Below are 16,057 nucleotides of genomic sequence, written 5' to 3' on the forward strand. Positions count from 1 at the left end.
GCTGCCGATGGATCTCCGGAGCTCTCACCGCTCCCCTGTGCAATCCGAATGGCTGAAAACCAAGGCGCAAAGGTAAACTCGTGCTTTAGAAAATAAGTAACAGGAGCGCGCCTGGCCACTCGGCCCGTTGCGCCTATTCCACCCTTTCTTCAGAATAGTCCTTTCTTTTTAAATCTTTTTATTGATTTTAAACAAACATAAATGAAACATGAATACAAAGAACTTGAGAGTACAGAATTAATAGGTTAAGGTATAAATACAAATAGATGATAATAACCTCCCAAACTCATTGTGGTTACAAAAAATGAAGAAAATAAGAAATCCTCCCCCCCCCCAAAAAAATGAAAAAAATCCTAACCGACATGGGCCATTGCATTATATCAATTATACACAGTAGCGTCAATAACTCCGCACCTCCATCCAAATAATTAAGGACAATAAAAGTAAGGTTTAGGAAAAGTCAGTTTAGCTTATATGAAAATGTTGAATAAATGGTCTCCAAGTTTCTTCATATTTAACTGAAGGGTCAAAGATAACACTTGTAATTTTTTCTAAACTCAAACAAGAAATAGTTTGAGAAAACCACTGAAATATAGTTGGAGGATTAATTTCTTTCCAATTCAATAGGATAGATCTTCTAGCCATTAATGTAACAAATGCAATCATCCGCCGGGCTGAGGGGAAATAAACGACTATTATCCATCATTGGTAAACCGAAAATTGCAGTAATAGGATGCGGTTGCAATTTGATATTCAGAACTGTTGAAATAATACCAAAAATATCTTTCCAATAATTTTGCAAACAGGGGCAAGACCAGAACATGTGGGTCAATGAAACGACTTCAGAATGACATCTGTCACAGGTTGGATTAACATAAGAATAAAATCGAGTGAGTTTATCCTTGGACATTTGAGCCCTATGAACAACCTTAAATTGTATTAGGGCATGTTTAGCACAAATAGAAGAAGAATTGACTAATTGTAAAATTTTCTCCCACTGCTCTGTGGGTATAAGACAGTCAAGTTCTTTTTCCCATTCCTTCTTAATTATTTCTGATACTCCTGGCTGTATTTTCATGATCATATGATAAATGATGGCTACTTAACCCTTCTGCAAGGATTCAGAGCTAGAATTTTTTCTGTAATGTCCATTGGACATAATTTCAGAAAATACTAACATTCATGAAATTTCTAACTTGCAAGTATCTAAAAAAAAAGGAGCTTTAGGTTGGATAGCTGTTCAAAGGACATAAAACTGTTATCTAAAAATAGATCACGAAAACATGTTATACCTTTTGTTTTCCATAACACAAAGGCTTGGTCCATAAAAGAGGGCTGGAAAAAGAAGTTAGATATAATAGGGCTTGATGTTTCAAGCCAAAGAATTTATAAAATTGAAACCATATTCTTAATGTATGTTTAACTATAGGATTAGTTATTTGTTTATTCGGTTTAGATAAAGCAAAAGGAAGCGAAGATCATAAAATAGAAAACAATGAGAAGTCTTGTACAGATTTACAGTCCAAATTTACCCATTGTGGGCAAGGTACTATGCCCAATTCTTGTGTCCAAAATATTAAATATTGAATATTAACTGCCCAATAGTAAAATCTCAGGTTTGGCAAAGCAAAACCACCTTCCTTCTTGGGCTTCTGTAAATATTTTTTACTTAATCTAGGATTTTTATTCTCCCACACATACTAGGATATTTTGCAGTCAATAATATCAAAAAAAGATTTAGGAATAAAAATTGGTAATGCTTGGAATAAATATAAAAATTTGGGTAATACTATTATCTTGATAGTGTTTACTGGACCAACCAATGACAGAGATAATGGGGACCACCTGGTAACAAGTTGCTTGATTTGTTCAATTAAAGGTAAAAAAATTAACTTTAAATAAACCCTTATGATTTTTGGTAATTTTAATACCCAAATAAGTAAAATGATCTGTGACAACTTTAAATGGTAAGTGTTTATAAATTGAAACTTGCATATTTAATGGAAATAATTCATTCTTATTAAAATTCAGTTTGTAGCTGGAAAAGCTACTAAACTGAGCAAGCAAGGATAAAATAGCAGGAATAGATCTCTCAGGGTCAGATATGTATAGTAACAAATCATTAGCATATAATGATAACTTATAAGTCCCTTACCCACGGGTAATACCAAAAATATTAGGTGATTCACGAATGGCAACGGCTAAAGGTTCCAAAGCAATGTCAAATAATAGAGGACTTAAAGGCCTCGTACCACGGGACAACGGAAAAAAGGAGATCTTTGATTATTGGTAAGAACCAAAGCCAAAGGTTTATAATATATTAATTTAATCCATGATATAAATTTCAAGCTAAAATTAAAATTCTGCAATGTATTAAATAAATATGGCCATTCAACTCTATCGAACGCTTTTTCTGGTATGCTAGATGAAGAAGTATAAATTATATTAATTAATTTTCTAATGTTAAAAATGAATAATGGTTTTTAATAAATCCAGTCTGATTCTCAGAGATAATTTGAGGTAATATATTTTCTAATCTAGTGGCCAGAATTTTGGTAAAAATCTTAGAATCCGTATTCAGCCAGGATATTGGCCGATAGGATGCACATTCAGTGGGGTCTTTATTTTTTTTAAGAGTTGGAGAAATGGTGGCATCATGAAAAGATTGTGGTTATTTACCTACAATTAATGCATCTTTAAAAATTTTACAAAGCCAAGGAGTGAGTATAGAAGAAAAGTAGTTAAAAAAATTCAGCAGTATAATTGTCCAGACCAGGGGCTTTAGCCAAATTCACTGAAAAATAACCTCTTTTATTTTGGTTTCCATAATAGGTGAGTGTAGAAATACACAATCTTCTGCTGTTAAGTTTGGGATATTCAATTTTCTTAAAAATTCATCCATTATGGAAGAATCCTCAACAAATTCTGATTGATATAAAGAGTTATAAAAATCTTCAAAGGCTTTATTTATCTCTTTATGATCAATCGTCAAAGTGCCATCTCATTTACGAATCTTAATGATTTGTCGTTTAACCAAAGCAGTTTTCAATTGAATAGCCAATAAGTACATAAAACTGGGTTCTGGATTTAATTAACTGATTTTCAATCAAGGAAGATAATAACAAACTGTGCTCCATTTGAAGTTCAACCCTCTTTTTATAAAGTTCTTTACTGGGGGTCACTGAATAAAGGGATGGGCTTCAATCAGTAATTCATCCTTGTGTCGCCATATCAAGTTTTGACCCATCGTGAATCAGAGAGATCAGAAGCTTGAGAGGAAGTAATTCACTCAGGTTCCCCAATGGAGTATTAAAGGCAGTGGTTCAGGGCAGGTTATTTTTGAGCTTTCAGCAGTGGCCACTCCACAGTCAGGATGGATTATCAAGAAAACATTCATTAGCAGGAGCAAGTGGAGCGGTCGTTGTTGGAGTGGACAGAGTTGGAGCGGAGACTTCGAGGCTTTAATTCTTTGAGGTTTCAGTGGGGAGAGCAGTCAGTTGGAGAAGGCAAAATCATGACGGAGGTAGAATTTTTTTTGCCCCTTCTTTACATTTTCTCAGTTGGAACAGTGGAGATGACAGGCGGGATGATGGAAAGCTGCTTTGTGGGATGTGGGAAGGCAGGGGACCCTCCTGTGTACCTGATAACTACACCTGTGAGAAGGGCATCCAGCTTCAGCTCCGAACAATTCACATTACGGAGTTGGAGCTGGAACTGGATGAACTCCAGATCATTCGGGAGGCTGAAGGGGTGATAGGTAGGACATTTGAGAGGTAGTTGCACCCAAGGTGCACGGCACAGGAAACTGGGTGACTGTCAGGAATGGGAAGGGGGAAACAGAGAGTGCAGTTTACCCCTGTGTCCATCCCTCTGAAGAACACAGGTATCACTTTAGGTACAGTCAGGGATGGGGGGATGACCTGGCAAAGGAAAGTCACAGCAACAGGGTCTCTGGCACTTAGTCTGGCTCTGAGACTGAGAAGGGAAGGGAGGAGACGAGGTGAGCTGTGGTCAGAGGTGATTCAGCAACAGGGTCTCTGGCACTTAGTCTGGCTCTGAGACTGAGAAGGGAAGGGAGGAGACGTGGTGAGCTGTGGTCAGAGGTGATTCAGCAACAGGGTCTCTGGCACTTAGTCTGGCTCTGAGACTGAGAAGGGAAGGGTGGAGACGTGGTGAGCTGTGGTCAGAGGTGATTCAGCAACAGGGTCTCTGGCACTTAGTCTGGCTCCGAGACTGAGAAGGGAAGGGACGAGACGAGGTGAGCTGTGGTCAGAGGTGATTCAGCAACAGGGTCTCTGGCACTTAGTCTGGCTCTGAGACTGAGAAGGGAAGGGACGAGACGAGGTGAGCTGTGGTCAGAGGTGATTCAGCAACAGGGTCTCTGGCACTTAGTCTGGCTCCGAGACTGAGAAGGGATGGGAGGAGACGAGGTGAGCTGTGGTCAGAGGTGATTCAGCAACAGGGTCTCTGGCACTTAGTCTGGCTCTGAGACTGAGAAGGGAAGGGAGGAGACGAGGTGAGCTGTGGTCAGAGGTGATTCAGCAACAGGGTCTCTGGCACTTAGTCTGGCTCTGAGACTGAGAAGGGAAGGGAGGAGACGAGGTGAGCTGTGGTCAGAGGTGATTCAGCAACAGGGTCTCTGGCACTTAGTCTGGCTCTGAGACTGAGAAGGGAATGGTGGAGACGAGGTGAGCTGTGGTCAGAGGTGATTCAGCAACAGGGTCTCTGGCACTTAGTCTGGCTCTGAGACTGAGAAGGGAAGGGAGGAGATGAGGTGAGCTGTGGTCAGAGGTGATTCAGCAACAGGGTCTCTGGCACTTAGTCTGGCTCTGAGACTGAGAAGGGAAGGGAGGAGACGAGGTGAGCTGTGGTCAGAGGTGATTCAGCAACAGGGTCTCTGGCACTTAGTCTGGCTCTGAGACTGAGAAGGGAAGGGAGGAGACGTGGTGAGCTGTGGTGATACGTGGCTTGTTAGCTCAGGGAACTGACAGGATGTTCTGTAGGTGAGAATGAAATTCCAGGATGGTGTGTTCCCTCCTGCATGCTGGCATCTGGGTCATCTCAGGTCGAGTGCTCAGCATTCCTCAGGAGGGTGGACAGTGAAGGTCGTGGTCCATGTGGGTAACGAGGTTCTGTAAAGGGAGTTCAGGGAGTGAGGTGCTAATTGAAAGGGCAGCTCCTCCAGTCCTGTGATCTCAGGACTGCCATCTGTGTGATGTGGCAGGAATCAGAAGATTATACTGTTTAACACGTGGCTAAGGAGGGTGCAGGAGGGAGGGGATAAGATTTTTGGATCATTCGAGCTGGTGAGGATTGCTGTGTACAGAGGTATGTGAGTGTGATGGTGGGGAGAGCACGTCGTTGATGCAGTGTGACTGGGCACACAGGTCTCTCTCTCACTCTGTCTCTCTTTTTTTCTCTGTCTCTCTCACACACACACAAACACATCAGTGGAGTGGGAGGGACGGGAGTGAGAAGGGAAAAGCGGAATGAAGAGGATGGAGTTAGGACTTCTTCACAAAATCCCAGACTCACGCAACCCTCCCCCTCTGGAATTGGTCCCATTCCCTCCCCCAGGCTGGGGGTAAGCGTTAAGTTGCCTTGTCAACAAGAAAAGGAATTGTTCGATAACATCTGGTTAACACACTTTGATAATAAATTTACTTTGAACTTGAACATTGAAATGTACTGTTTGTGAAACGTGTACTGATGAGAAATGGTCTCAGTGAAGGTCCGAGAGTGCAAAATGAACCGGTGATCAGCCCCACTGCTCCGTGCCAGACAAGAACCCCTATCGGAGTCTGTCCCGTCTCTCTGTGCTTGACCCATCTCCCTCTAATGTTTCCTCTTTCTGTACCTCTCCCAGTGTCTTTTATTTTCCTCCTCAGCCCCATTCCCTGCCTTCTCCCCATGACCTTTGACACCTTTACTGATCAAGCACTGATCAGCCTCTGTTTTAAATAAACCCGATGACTTGGCCTCTGAGCCGTCCGTGGCAATGAATTCCACAGCTCCCTCATCTCTCCAAATGCATGCTGTCTGCGATTGGACATTGTGACGCAGAAGGTTAAAAATGGCAGCTATCTACTCTGTCTATACCTCTCGTAATCTAATCAAACTCTTTCCGGTCACCTTGATCCTCCTTCACTCCAGAGAAAACATCCCAAGTTTGTCTGAACTCTAAGTCAATAAATGGTGGGTTGTTGATTAATAACGGTGTCGAAGCTGACGTGGAGAAAGCAGCAGTATGGAGTTTAGGGGGAAATTCGAGTGGTGGAGAAGACTCAATGAACGGAATGAGTATTTCAGTTCCTACGACGAGCGGTGTAGCGGTGAGATGGCGAAGCGATGCGGAGGAAGCTGCGGGAGCAGGTAAGAGTGAGTGTCCAGGTAGGAGATGGTGTTCAGCAGCTTTTCACTACGTCTTCCAAACCAACAACAACTAACACCGAGTGGATCGATCATAAGCGCTTTTATATTTACTGGCAGAAGGGACGATGAGCAATGCACAAGAGCTGGTAATAGCTTTGTCCGAAAACAAAACACAGACAGTGCGGTCACCCCGATGGACACAAGTTCACGGACAGGGTGCACTCCGTTGTCTGCTGAATCACAGCTGCGGGTCTGCACTCAAGTGCTCAGGTACCATGTTGCACGAACATTATTAGCAAAGCCCTCTGATACAACACAGGTTCCAGCTGGTTACAGGCCATTTTGGTGCGACAGGTGAAGTACATTTCCACAGTGGTGGAGAAGCATACCTGAACCCCTCGCCCCCTGTGAAAACCCTTCCAACCCCTACACCACTCCCCATTTCTGTTAACACCCTCTGTGAAAACCCTTCCAACCCCTACACCACTCCCCATTTCTGTTAACACCCTCTGTGAAAACCCTTCCAACCCCCACATCACTCCCCATTTCTGTTAACACCCTCTGTGAAAACCCTTCCAACCCCTACACCACTCCCCATTTCTGTTAACACCCCCTGTGAAAACCCTTCTAACCCCTACACCACCCCCCATTTCTGTTAACACCCCCTGTGAAAACCCTTCCAACCCCTACACCACCCCCCATTTCTGTTAACACCCCCTGTGAAAACCCTTCCAACCCCTACACCACTCCCCATATCTGTTAATACCCTCTGTGAAAACCCTTCCAACCCCTACACCACTCCCCATTTCTGTTAACACCCTCTGTGAAAACCCTTCCAACCCCTACACCACTCCCCATATCTGTTAATACCCTCTGTGAAAACCCTTCCAACCCCTACACCACTCCCCATTTCTGTTAACACCCTCTGTGAAAACCCTTCCAACCCCTACACCACTCCCCATTTCTGTTAACACCCTCTGTGAAAACCCTTCCAACCCCTACACCACTCCCCATATCTGTTAATACCCTCTGTGAAAACCCTTCCAACCCCTACACCACTCCCCATATCTGTTAATACCCTCTGTGAAAACCCTTCCAACCCCTACACCACTCTCCATTCCTGTTAACACCCTCTGTGAAAACCCTTCCAACCCCTACACCACTCCCCATTTCTGCTAACACCCCCTGTGAAAACCCTTCCAACCCCTACACCACTCCCCATTTCTGTTAACACCCCCTGTGAAAACTCTTCTAACCCTCACACCACTCCCCATTTCTGTTAACACCCCCTGTGAAAACCCTTCCAACCCCTACACCACTCCCCATTTCTGTTAACACCCCCTGTGAAAACCCTTCCAACCCCTACACCACTCCCCATTTCTGTTAACACCCCCTGTGAAAACCCTTTCAACCCCTACACCACTCCCTATTTCTGTTAACACCCTCTGTGAAAACCCTTCCAACCCCTACACCACTCCCCATTTCTGTTAACACCCCCTGTGAAAACCCTTCCAACCCCTACACCACTCCCCATTTCTGTTAACACCCCTGTGAAAACCCTTCCAACCCCTACACCACTCCCCATTTCTGTTAACACCCACTGTGAAAACCCTTCCAACCCTCACACCACTCCCCATTTCTGTTAACACCCTCTGTGAAAACCCTTCCAACCCCTACACCACTCCCCATTTCTGTTAACCCCCCCTGTGAAAACCCTTCCAACCCCTACACCACTCCCCATTTCTGTTAACCCCCCCTGTGAAAACCCTTCCAACCCCTACACCACTCCCCATTTCTGTTAACACCCCCTGTGAAAACCATTCCAACCCCTACACCACTCCCCATTTCTGTTAACCCCCCCTGTGAAAACCCTTCCAACCCCTACACCACTCCCCATTTCTGTTAACACCGCCTGTGAAAACCCTTCCAACCCCTACACCACTCCCTATTTCTGTTAACACCCCCGTGAAAACCCTTCCAACCCCTACACCACTCCCCATTTCTGTTAACACCACCGATCCTTGCAGCCCCCACCATATGTGAAAACACTTCTGACCCTACACCCATCACCATTCTGTAAACCCGCCTCACCCCTACGCCACTCGCCATCTCTGTAAAACCCTCCACCGTCCACCCCGGCGCATTCAGGTGACAGCTGACCCGAGAAAGACACCGACCGTGGCAGGTGGCGGGGCTCACAAAACACATTCACACTGGCTGATTTAGTAAACCTATCGATTTGCATGGTGATCTTCACTAAACCTCTTCCTACCTTCCCATCTTTATTTTCCCCCTCCACTTTCTGCTTTCCACAAGGATTCCATTCGTCTCTTCCCACTATTCTCCCTCCTGGAACATATCCTTGCAAGCGAGGGAAGTTCAACACGCTCCCATTTTCTTTCCCTCTCAGCTCCATTCGTCCTTCCAGGTGACACAACACTTCACCTGTGAGTCTGTCAGGTTGATCTACTCTACCTGATGCTGCTGGTTCAGCCTCCGCTACGTCAGTGAGGCCCAATGTAGATCGGGAGTCCACTTTGTCAAGTACCTTTGCTCTGTCCACAACAGATGGAATTTCCCGGTCACAAACAGGCGAAAATCTGCAGATGCTGGAAATCCAGGCAACACAGGAGAAATTTTTTGGACGATTTCAAGTTCCTTGGCCACGATCATCTTACTGTCACTGTGGATACCCCGTTCATGTACACCTCCCCCTCCCACCAGGAAAGTCACAGAGCTCTCTGTTTCCTTCTGGACACCAGACCTAACGAGTTCCCCTCCACCACTACTCTCCTGCTCTTTGTTTCGCTTGTCTTCTTTGTTTGAGCTGAGCTCTACTGTCACTCCTTTCTGTCACCTTGCAGTGAACTAGTGCTGGTCACATGTGTGAATGATTTGGAGGGGAATGCAGATCGAACAATTAGTGAGATTGTGGATGGCACCAGAACTGGTGTGTGGGGGAAGTGAGGGTTGTCTGAGGTTACAGTGGGATGGAGACCAGCTGGGGAAGTGGGCATAGGAGAGCAGCGGAATATTACTGTTACTCAAAAACAGGTCTTTAGGAGGTCAAAAAGACCATCATTCAGATGGAGAGACAGCTTCCCTTGAGGCTCTGGATTCAAACAGACAAGACTGGTGCACTATGGTTCAGCTCATCAGGTTGGAGGGAACCAGGAATATAAGGTGTTGCTCCTCCCTCCTGAGCATCAGCTCATCAATTAGGGGAACAATTCGTGGAGCAGCTTCACACCATCCGTCCCAAGCAGAACCTCCCAGTGCCAAACATTTCCATACTGATTCCCATCCCTGTTCTGACATGTCGATCGATGGCCTCCTCTTGTGCCGGGATGAATTCCCCCGTCAGGGTGGAGGTGCAACATCTTATATTCAGTCTGAGTACTCCAACCTGATGCGTGAATATTGATCTCGCCTTCTGATAGACCAAATCCACCCCACCCCCGACTTCCTCTATTCCACACTCTTACTTCTCACCTGCCTACTACATCCGCCGGGTCCCCTCCACCCTCTCTCTCACCCCTCTGGTGCACTCTCCTCACCGACCAGATTATTTCTTCTCCAACCCTTGACCTTTCCCACCTGGATTCACCTGCCACCTTCCAGCTAGCCTCTTTCCCCTCCCCATATTTTTATTCTGGCTTCTTCTGGGTACATCCAGCACCCAGGGCATGTCCTTTTCTTACTGTTACTATCAGGTAGGAGGTACAGGAGCCTGAAGACACACACTAGGCGAATCAGGAACAGCTTCTTCCCCTCTGCCATCCGATTCCTGAATGGACATTGTACCCTTGGACACTACCTCACTTTTTTAATGTAATGTATTTCTGTTTTTGCACGTTTTTAGAATCTATTCAATATAAGCATATTGTAATTGTTTTATTTATTCATTACTATTATTTTTATTTCATTTATTATTATTACTTTAACAAAAAGAATGTTACTCCTCATGTATGAGAAGGATGTCAGAAATAAAGTGAATTCATTCATCCGGATCGTGGAAAGAGAGGGAAAGGACCCGGACTGTCCCGGGATGCGGATCCATGGTGTGTCGGCATCTCACAGTAATTGTCCCCCAGTCGCGGGAAATCTCCGCCCGTGGCGCCACTCCGACATGCTGCCAGGTCAATCAGCCTTTCGTTTACCGAGCGCAGGCGTGATTTTCGGGAAGGTTTCGACCCATACGCTTGCGCATGTGATCTCCTGGTCACGGCGAATCCTGGAGCGAACACGGGAGAGTCTGCGAATGTTGGAAATCCAAAGCCACTCACTCAAAACGCTGAAGGAACTCAGCAGCTCAGGCAGCATCTGTGCAAAAGAATAAACTGCCGGCGGTTCGGGACGAGTCCCTTCTTCAGCACTGAGAAGGACGGGGGAAACGCCAGAATCAAAAGGTGTGCAGTATAATCAGAGGGGAAAGGGATTAGCACGAATGTGATAGTTGAAGCCAGGCGGGTGGGAAAGGTCAAGGGCTGGAGAAGAAATATCTGATAGCAGGGGAGAGTGACCATAGAACATAGTAATCCACAGCACATTACAGGCGCTTCTGCCCACAATGTTGTGTCGACCATGGATCCTAATTCAGAATTTCCCTACCGTATAGCCCTCTATTTTTAAGCTTCGTGTACGGTACCTATATAAGAGTCTCTTAACAGACCCTGTTGTATCCGCCTCTACCACCTTCACTGGAAATGCGTCCCATGCTCCCTTCTGTGTGTAAAACGTACCTCTGACATCTCCCCTTGTACCTATTTCCAAGCACTTTAAAACGATGCCCCCTCTTGTTACCCATTTCAACACTGGGAAAAAGCCTCTGGCTATCCACACTATCAAACCCCTCGGCATCTTATTCAACTCTGTCAGGTCACCTCTCGTCCTCCGTCGCTCCAAGAAGGAAAGGCCAAGTTCACTCAATCTATTCTCATAAGACATGCTCTCCAATGCAGGCAAGATCTTTGTAACGCTGCTCTGCACTCTCTCTGTAGTATCCACATCCTTCCTGTAGTGAGGCGACCAGAAATGAACAGAGTACTCCAAGTGGTGTGGAACTAAAGGTTTATATCCCTGTAACATTGCCTCATGGCTCCTGAATTCAACCCCACAGTTGATGAAGTCCAACACACCATACGCCTTTCTAACAACACGGTCAACCTGCGGAGCAGCTTTGAGCTCCTATTGGACACAGATCCTCCACACTGCCAAGAGTTTCACCATTAATATTTGGTTGGTCAAATTTGAAGATAGAATTTGCTAACTTGCAGTCCTCTGGTACTTCTCCCGTCCTGGTTGATAATGCAAAGATCATCGCCAGAGGCTCTGCAATTTTCTCCCTCTCTTCCCACAGTAGCCTGGGGTAGATCTCACCTGGCCCCAGTGACTGGTCTAACTTATTATATTTCCAGTGCTCCAGCACGTCCTCCTTCTTAATGTCTATATGCTCAAGCATTTCAATCCGCTGTAAGTCATCCCCACAATTGTGAAGGTCCCCTTCCCTGGTGAATACTGAAGCAAACTATTCATTAAGTACCAACTCTACCTGATCTAACTCAGGTATTGCACTCTATTGGTCCTACGATCACATTGCTCATCCTCTTGCTCTTCACATACTTGGAGAATGCCTTGGTGTTTTCCTTAATCCTGCTCACCAAGGGCTTCTCATGGCCCCTTCTGGCTCTCCTAATTCACACTTACACTCCTTCCAGGTAACCTTGTAATTCTCTAGAAATCCATCTGTACTCAGTTTATTGGAGCTTTCATAAGCTTTTCTGTTCTTCTCAACTAGATTTTCTACATCCTTTGTACACTATGGTTCTTCTACCCCACCGTGTGCTCCCTGCCTCAATGGAACATACCTGTGCAGAACGCCATGCCAGTGTTCCCTGAACATTTGCGACAGTTCTGCCGTGCATCTCCCTGAAAACACCTGCCCACAATGATTTGCAGGTAGTGATCCTGTGAAATTCATTGTCATGGCCGGCTCGGAGGCCAAGTCATCGGTTTGTCACGTACCCCGTGACCGGGTTACCGAACCAGCAGAAATGAAACACACTTTGGAGTCTGGTATTACTGTAGCTAATAGTGTTAATTAGTAAACTAAGCAATACAGTCCTATAAAAATGCAAATATGTGAAACAGGTTAGCAATGATATGTACAGAAGTGTGGAAATAGGAATCAAAACCAAGCTCTTTCAAAGTCTAGGGGTAAATGGATAGTCTTACGATGGTGAAGAGTTCAGTTCAGTTTAGGTGGAGGGAGAGAGGGAGGGGGAGAGAGGGAGGGAGAGAGAGAGAGGGAGTGAGAGAGACACGTTACCATCGAACTGTCCGTTGGCTTCCTGTCCTGTTGTGGTCATTGACTATGACCATGTACGACCGTTCTTCAGTGGTGGACCTGTCACCCAGGCAAGGGTGGACACACAAACAAGCCCACACCGGTCGCACCTTTCACACACTGTGAGCTCCTGATCGATCCTCCAAACCCGCACCTTCACATGGGTGCACAACACTCTTTCAGTGTCCCGTGGTGTGTCTCAGCAGAGCTGCTTTTTATCATCACTTGCTAGACACCGGCTGTCCATCAAACCGGCTCCGCCTTGCTGACTGTGCAAGAATCTTACAAGCAGGCAAAAGTGTCCTTGGAGCAAAGGTAAACAATCAGCCAAGGAGCCATAATATTAAATCATGTCTCTCTGTCTCTCATCTGTGGCGGGCGCCTCCCCCCCCCCCTCTTCTCGCTCTCTCTCTCTCATTAGCAGCATAGTTCACAGGGGGGTCAACTCTCGACCCCATTTCAGCTTGGTTTGCTCTTCACAGGTTTTATTTAAAACATAAGTTAATCAATGCTTGATTATTAAGGATGTCAAAGGTTATGGGGAGAAGACAGGAGAAAGGGAAATAAAAGACACTGGGACAGGTACAGAAAGAGGAAACATTAGAGGGAGATGTGTCAAGCACAGACAGATGGGACAGACTCCGATAGGGGTTCTTGTCCGGCACGGAGAAGTGGGGCTGAACACCGGTTCATTTTCCACTCTCGGACCTTCACTGAGACCATTTCTCATCAGTACATGTTTTACAAACAGTACATTTCAATAATCAAGTTCAACGTAAATTTATTATCAAAGTGTGTTAACCAGCTGTTGTTGAACCATTCATTTTCTGGTTGACAAGGCAACTCAATGCTCACCCCCAACCTGGGGTACGGAATGGGACCAATTCCAGAGGGGGAGGGGTGGGTGAGTCTGGGTCTTTGAGAAGGAGCCCTAACCTCATCCTCCTCATTCCCCTTCTCACTCTTCTCCCACTCAACCCGCTCTTCCTTACGCTCCATACCCACACTGCATATGTTTGTGTGAGAGAGAGAGACCTGCCTGCTCCACCCTCCATCAACGATGCCACCCTCTCCCCCAACGCAACACCGCAATCCTCGCTGGCTCAAATAATCTGAAAATCTGATACCTTCCCTCCTGCGCCGATTCCTTAGCCTTCCCGTTTCTGGCACGTGGCACAGTGGCAATCCTAAGATTACAACCCTTGAACTTAGCACCACACTCCCTGAACCCCTTTTGTTGAACCTCAATACTCCACCTACCCATATCATTGGTACCCACATGGACCACGACATTCACTGTTCCCCTTAAGAATGCTGAACACTCAAGCAGAGATGTCCCGGACCCATGGCACACAGGACCATCCTGAAATCTCGTTCTCACCCACAAAATCCAGTCCGTTTCCTTAATTGATGCATCACCTATCACACAGCTTGACTATTCTCCCCTCTTCCCTTCTGAGTCACAGAGACAGAGACCCAGAGGCTGTTACTTACCCTGGCTGGATCACCCCCACACCCCAAAACAGTATCCAGAACGATACCCCAGTTGTTGAGGGGATGACCACAGGGGTACTCTGTATGTCTGTATAACCCCTTTCCTTTCCCTGGCTGTCACCCAGTTTCCTGTGTCCTGCACTTTGGGTGTAACCACCTCTCTAAACATCCCATCTATCACCCCTGAAGCCTCCAGAATGATCTGGTGTTCATCCGGTTCCAGCCTCTTAATGCAGGTTGTTAGAAGCTGCAGCCGGATCCACTTCTCGAAGGTGTAGTGATCGGGGACACTGGAGGTGTCCCTGGTTTCACGCATCCCACAAGAGGAGCTTTCCACTACCCCGTCTGTAATCTCTACTGTTCTCACTGAGCAACTGAAAAGAAGGGGGCAAAAAAATCTCTACCTTCAGCTTAATTATACCTTCTGTGACTGAAGGCTCCCATCACTGACAGCTAAAGCCTCAGAATCTCCACTCGGACTCCATTCACTCTGACACTGACCGCTCCACTCGGACTCCATTCACTCTGACACTGACCGCTCCACTCGGACTCCATTCACTCTGACACTGACCGCTCCACTCGGACTCCATTCACTCTGACACTGACCGCTCCACTCGGACTCCATTCACTCTGACACTGACCGCTCCACTCGGACTCCATTCACTCTGACACTGACCGCTCCACTCGGACTCCATTCACTCTGACACTGACCGCTCCACTCGGACTCCATTCACTCTGACACTGACCGCTCCACTCGGACTCCATTCACTCTGACACTGACCGCTCCACTCGCTCCTGCACAACTTTCAGTTCTTGCTGAGCAAACCCAAATGCTGACTGGCCGCTGCTCAAAGGTCCAACGGAAAGAAACTGCTGCAAGGCTCTGCCTTTAATCTTCCACTGAAGACCATAAGCCATAGAAACATAGAAAACCTACAGTACAATACAGGCTGTGCCGAACATGCCCTTACCTCAGAAATTACCTAGGGTAATAAACCCTAGGTATTACAGTGGAGACTCTAGCATGGATTAAACAGTGGCTGTGCCATAAGGTGGGCGTTGGGAACGGACCCAAATGCAAGACACAGACACTGAAGTACTAGGGAGAGGACTAGGTGTAACAGGAAAGAAGTGGGGAAGAAACGACACTGGACAAGACTAGGTGACAGGGCATGGGCTAGGACCAGAGTAGGAAGGTGAGACCTGGACGAGGAACTAAGAACTGGGAACTAGGAACCTGGACAAGGATTCCGAGTCAGAGACTGGACGGGGACCTGGAACCTGGGTCTTGACTCGGGCTCGGACTCCGGTTCCAGACAAGGACTGGACGTGGCAAGTTAACAGGACTGGGAACCTCCTCGGAGCCTCGAACATAGACTGGAAACCTCCTCGGAGACTTTGACCCGGACTGGAAACCTCCTCGGAGACTTTGACCCGGACTGGACTTGACACGGAGCCTGAGACTTGGACTGGACTTGGACACGGAACGACAAACAACGACAGTCCACTCGAGTAGCGGCAAACAGTCTTCCTACTGAGCCTTGGACCCGAGCACGGGAACACAGAACACAGAGCCAGGACCCCTCCTTGGGGACAGGATGTAGGGCCGGGGCTTTACACAGAGCCAGGACCCCTCCTTGGGGACAGGACGTAGGGCCGGGGCTTTACATAGAGTCAGGACCCCTCCTTGGGGACAGGACGTAGGGCCGGGGCTTTACACAGAGTCAGGACCCCTCCTTGGGGACAGGACATAGGGCCGGGGCTTTACATAGAGTCAGGGCCCCTCCTTGGGGACAGGACGTAGGGCCGGGGCTTTACATAGAGTCAGGACCCCTCCTTGGGGAC

This window comes from Hemitrygon akajei, unplaced genomic scaffold (genome assembly GCF_048418815.1).
Source record: "Hemitrygon akajei unplaced genomic scaffold, sHemAka1.3 Scf000064, whole genome shotgun sequence".
NCBI classification, from domain to species: Eukaryota; Metazoa; Chordata; class Chondrichthyes; order Myliobatiformes; family Dasyatidae; genus Hemitrygon; species Hemitrygon akajei.